Genomic DNA, 6,185 nt, shown 5'->3' on the forward strand with positions numbered 1-6,185 from the left:
TTAAAACTGCTCTAGACCCCAGTGAGAATTGTTAATAGTTTTTCTCCAGGTCTTCTCTTAGCCATTCTTCTTTCTTGATAGTACAATGAGTAGTCATACATATCCTCCAGAATTTCCTCATTGGTCTATTTAAAAGGAGAAATTCTAAGAAAGAAGAAGACAGAAACCTGCTAGTTCAATCCTCGCATAGGAGTAGCACATCCAACTTGTTTATGAAAATGAAAGAATCACAAAGTTGAAGGCTATCACATTAGAAAAAGTGGGACAGCAGGAAGCAGAGAAAAAGGAGTACAAATAGAAAGCACAAAATATGAGATTGTAGCAATAAATTCAAATAATCAATTATCAGTAATCACAATAAATGTAAATGGACAAAACTGGCCTATTAAAAAATACAGAAAATGTTAGATTGAAAAACACTATAAATCCAGATATCCTTTTTATAAGAGACTTGCTGGACTCTAAGGATGCAAAAGGACAGAAAATAGAAGTAATGTAAAAAGACAGAGCTGGCAAATGCCAAAAAAAAGCTAATGTGGCTATTATTAATATCAAACAAATGAGCTTAAGACAAAAAAAAAACACTATTAGAGATAAAGTGAGTCACTACATTTTGATAAAGGTTTTAATGCATCAGGGATATGCAACAACTCTAACCATATGTATTTAAGATTTACATAGAAGGGGCGCCTGCGTGGCTCAGTTGGTTAACGGCTGCCTCCGGCTCAGGTCATGATCCCAGGGTCTTGGGAGCAAGCCCCGCATCGGGCTCCCTGTTTGGCGGGGAGCCTGCTTCTCCCTCTCCTTCCTGCTCGGGCTCTCTCTCCCTATGTCTCTCTCTCTCAAATAAATAAACAAAATCTTTAAAATAAACAAATAAATAAATAATAAAATGAAATAAAATTCACATAGGAGGAGGGGCACCTGGCTGGCTCATTTGAGGGAGCATGGGACTCTTGATCTCAGGGTTGTGAGTTTGAGTCCCACGTTTGGTGTAGAGATTACTTAAAAATAAAATATAAATAAATAAATAAATAAATAAATAAATAAATAAATAAAATTCACATATCAAGAGTCATTTGAAATGAAAGCCAGGGGAAAGGTCATGACAGACAGAGGAAACATCACACACCAAAATCCAGAGACATGGGAAAACAGCACATACAGATGTCTAAAGCACTGGATAATTATATTGAGAAACAAAAATTAAAACCATTGAAGTGGCAATGATAGCACATCTATGAAGCTTTAGCTTCTATGACACGTTCATGTACCAGAAAGAAAAACTAGACCAGTTCCTCTTCGGCATAAAAGTGAAGCCACTAGAAAAAGACTACATGCCTGGAGGGTGGGGGCGATGGGGATGGGAGCAGTTAAAAAAAATGCTGATGGTTTAATTTTCCCTGGCAAATCCTGCATTGTAGATTTGCAAAGTCCCAGAGTAATTCACCCTGGTGATGTCATTTAAGCCTTGGTTGGTTGCACATCCTAAACAATCATGTGACTAATACCCTTGGGCTCTCACCAAGAGAGGCAGAAACAATATGGGCCACATTGCTCAGTCTCAGTGTGCTAACAAGCTGCTGGAGTTCCTCACTTTCATAATTAGGATCTGACTTGTGCCACGTAATAAAAAGGGGGTAAGAAAGGAGAAAGAAAAACAAGTGTGAAAATTTTCATATTAATGCCATGACCTAATGCATCCATTTGATTTCAGCTGGCAAAGGAAGCAGAAGATCCAGTTTGACAAAAGAGATCAAGCATGATTGCACAATGGGGTTCTGAGTTGGGAGCGTCCTTTATATATTGTCAGTTTCTACCATGACAGGTGATTTGCTCAGTCACGAACAGAAACACTTTAGTGAGTAGCCAAAGAGTCTTAGGAAATTATGTGCACTTAAGAGGAAACTGCTTTTTAAAATTTCAGACCATTTAGACGATGTGTGTTCTTTGAATTTGGATCCCATTTTTGCTGATATTTTTAGAGAGGGAATCCCCTAAAATGCAGTGGGAATCAACACTTATCTGCCCATTTCTTATATTGGTGGTCAAACCTGGAAACGGAGGAAGAGAGGCTGGAGGGATGGTGGAGAGATTGTCTCCTTTTCTGATGTCTTCAACAATGCCCTTGTCTGTAAGTGAAACCGGCATTTGGCTTTAATCACAACAGAGATTATTTTCCACATCAGAGAAGGTGGAGACAGAGTCCCAAACCCTGTGCCCTATTTTGTCTCCAGCTATCCACGTTTGTCTCCGCACTGCAAGAGCTCATAGCCTCTCTCCTCTTCTTTGCTCCTCCCTCCATTCTTGTCTTGCCCACAGAAAGGCAGAACTTACGCAACCCAGTACTTTCTGTGTAAGCTGCTTTGTTCTAATAACTCATCAGGTATTTATCAAGTGCCTGCCATGTGCCAGCACTGTTCTAGGTGCTAGGAATACAGCAGTGAGCAAAGCAGACAGAAATCCCTCTGTCACTGAGCTACACGTGAGGGCTGTCAGGGAAGGGGCTCAGAGGAATCGCTATCTGAACTGAGATCTGAGTCCCGGAAGGAGTGAGCCTGGGGGAAAACACCTGGAAGGGTGTTCCAGCCAGAGGGAACAGCCCAGTGCAAAGGCTATGAGAGGAGCATTGGCTCTGCGCATTCCAGGGAAAAGGAAGGAATTTACTGAGCCGTTCCTAGGGTCTAGTCACTCACACACAAAGGCCCCTTATAGCTGCTAGGTAACTGGGCTAGAACCATGCCAAGAAGTGCCCCTGCCAAAGGCAAGAGGTTCAGATTACAAAAAGCCTTCTAATTCCATAGGGAGGGAGGGTCTGTGATTCCAGAAAACCAACGTGGCAGCCATGGCACGGAGTAGAAAGAGACTGGAGCTTGAGGAGACGAGAAGAGAGGCCCACACAGCAGTCCAGACTCCGAAGGTGGTGGCGGAGAGCAAGAGAAGGATGGGGTCTCTGAGAGAGGGGAATGGGACACGGTGCCTTCAGGAGAGAATCATGTTTAGATGAGGGAGTATGGGGGTTCGGAAGTGGGAAATAGGAGAAATTAGGGCATTTTGCCCACGGAGTTCCAGAGTTTGTGGAGAAGCAGGAGAGAGAATCCTCATTAGAGGTCTGAGGAGGGAGAACATAGAACTGTACAGGAAGCAGAGTGGGAACATCAGGTTCATGGAGGGGTGGGGGAGAAAGGTGGAGTGGCGCTGTCCCACACGCACATACACACACACACACACACACGTGCACAGCCACAGCAGCTGCCTTTTCAGTGTGCCACGTTGAGGGAAATGAGCTATCTGTGTCTTTTTTCATGCAGGAAACAGAATGGCCAACCCTCTGTTTTTATAGACTGCATTCTAACACCTTCTTAACATGTGTCCCCTTTCAGTAAACATAAAATTCACATACTCTCTTGTAAAGTTCTTTGGAATTTCAAAATCAATATAGTCACGAAAAACAAAGCAAGGTGATTTCAGACTATTTCTTCAGCTTACTTCCACTCGCCCTTCCCTTTGGGTCTGTACCCTCTGACTTTCAGGGCTTCCCTTGAGAAGCTCTGCCGAGTTGCCACAGCCTGGTAAGGCAGCCAGCTCTGCACACCAGCCTCCAGCTCTGTTCAGTAACTGAAAAGGGGAAGGAAAAAGTTAACAACTTAGTGGATGGCCAACACTTGTCTTTACAACTATGTGGACGGATTTGGTCAAGTGAAGGAGAAGGGTGCTAGGGTGAAGAGAAAGCTTGCCTTGCTTGAAAAGAGCAAAGCTAGATCCAATGACTAAATGTTTCAGATTAAAAAAAAAAAAAAAAAAGTCCTCACTAAAGATCAGGACTTTCTAACAGTGGAAGCAATGAACACCCAGCACCGTAGGTGAGTTGTGGCAAAGCAGGAGCCTGCCCTGGGTCCCAGGTCCCTTCCAATATGTTTGTCTTATGAGCTGATTTATTTCTAAATACCGTAAGCAAGGCACTGAGTGAGGGCATTCACAAAGACTTTTGTTCTTTCTCATCAAGAATAGTCACTTAAAATAACTATCACGTCATTAGCCATTAGAGAAATATAAATCAAACTCACAGTGAGAAACCACTTTCCATCCGACTAGGATGGCTAAAATAAAAAAGACAGGGCGCCTGGGTGGCTCAGTTGGTTAAGCGACTGCCTTCGGCTCAGGTCATGATCCTGGAGTCCCGGGATCGAGTCTCGCATCGGGCTCCCTGCTCGGCAGGGAGTCTGCTTCTCCCTCTGACCCTCTTCCGTCTCGTGCTCTCTATCTCTCATTCTCTCTCTCTCGAATAAATAAATAAAATCTTTAAAATAAAATAAAATAAAAAAGACAGACAATAACAAGTGTTAGCAAGGATATAGAGAAATTGGAACTTTTGTGCATTGCCAGTGGGAATGTAAAATGGTGCAGCCTCTTTGGAAAACAGTCTGGCAACTCCTCAAATGTTACACATAAAAAAGTTAGTATATGACCCAGCAATTCTACTCCTAGGTACACATCCAAGAGAAACGAAAACATATGTCCACACAAAACTTGCACACTAATGTTCATAGCAGCATTATTCATAATAGCCAAAAAGTGGAAACAATTCAGATGTCCATCAACTGACGAATGGATAAATAAAATGTGGTCTATCCACACAGTGGATTATTATTCAGCAACAAAAATGAATGAAGTCCTGACACCTGCTATAACATGGGTGTACCTTGAAAACATTATAAGTGAAAGAAACCAGTCACAAAAGATCACATATTGTAGGATGCCAATTATATGAAATGTCCATAATAGGCAAATCTATAAAGATGAAAGTAGATTAGTGATTGTCTGGGGTCCAGGAAGGGAGGGGAAAGAGCAGGGAGGTGTTTAAGGGGAAATAGAGAGTGTCTACTAGTAACTATGGTGATCATCTTTTGGGATGATGAAAATGTTCTAAAGTTGATTGTGAAGATGGTTGCACAACTCGGTGAACATACAAAAAAATTGATGTGTATACTTGAAATGGATAAAGTGTATAGTATGCGAATTATATCTCAATAAGGCTGTTAACCAAAAAGAAAAAAGGAAGGAAAGAAGGAAGGAAGGAAGGAAGGAAGGAAGGAAGGAAGGAAGGAAGGAAGGAAGGAAGGAAGGAAGGAATTTGGTACCAAGGTCAGAATGCAGATTGACTGGTAGATCGCAGAGCAGTTTAGATTTGTGCTGGCAATATGTGTTGGGGGTGGAGGGGAGTTGAGGGGAGAGAGAGAAAGAACAAAAGGGAAAGGAAGGGAAGAAAAGGAAAAAAAAAACTACTTTCACAGCAAAATGGGAAGTGAAATTTTAGCATAACTGTTATGTGTAATTTGCTTTTTTTTTTTCAAGAGATAGAGAGAGAGCATGTGTGTGCACACACACATGCACAATTGGGGTGGGGAGAGGGGCAGAGGAAGAGGGAGAGAGAGAATTTTAAGCAGGCTCCATGCCCAGCCCGGAGCCCGATCTCACGACCCTGCGATCATGGCCTGAGCCAAAATCAAGAGTCAAATGTCTAACTGACTGAGCCAAGCAGGGACCCCCACAATTTGCTTGTTATAGCAGAATCTCTACCATGGAAATATATCTGCTTCTGAATTCTGACACTGGAGGATTTTTTTAGGATGATTTCTCCCAAACCTCTGATACCAGACCACAGAGGCCCCTGCCCTGCACCACATGTTTACCATACATACACTAGTGATAGAGGGACATATGGGTGCCTCTGGCCCTTGGGATCCATCACGCCATGCTGGCCCAGTGCGCCCCATGACCCTAAACATGCCTTCTTGAGATAACACCATCCAGGACTCACAGAAACACTGCTGGACCTCTCTCTTGCCCTACGTCTTCAAAACAAAAGAAGGTTCATGGGCTGTGTTGCTGGTGATATTAGAAATAAAAACTGCTTTGGAAAGATTTGAGTGGCGGAAGCTCCTAGGTAAGAGAAGACAAATTAATTAAGTTGTCAAATCCTTTCTCTCAAAGAGTGTGGATGCAATACACTCTTGCATAACGAGGTATCATTACCCAGCAGTGCTGAGCATCCCTGTTCTTGCTTCTTTTTGTGTTCTATCTCACAATCCTGCAGGTACTGGACAATGAGATGGTATTCGCAACAGGTATACACAGTGACAAAGGATATTTTGCAACAGCAAACAATTTATCTTACTCTCTGA

This window comes from Callorhinus ursinus, unplaced genomic scaffold (genome assembly GCF_003265705.2).
Source record: "Callorhinus ursinus isolate GAN/ISIS: 27379988/994484 unplaced genomic scaffold, GSC_fseal_2.0 scaffold10, whole genome shotgun sequence".
In the NCBI taxonomy this organism is placed as follows: Eukaryota; Metazoa; Chordata; class Mammalia; order Carnivora; family Otariidae; genus Callorhinus; species Callorhinus ursinus.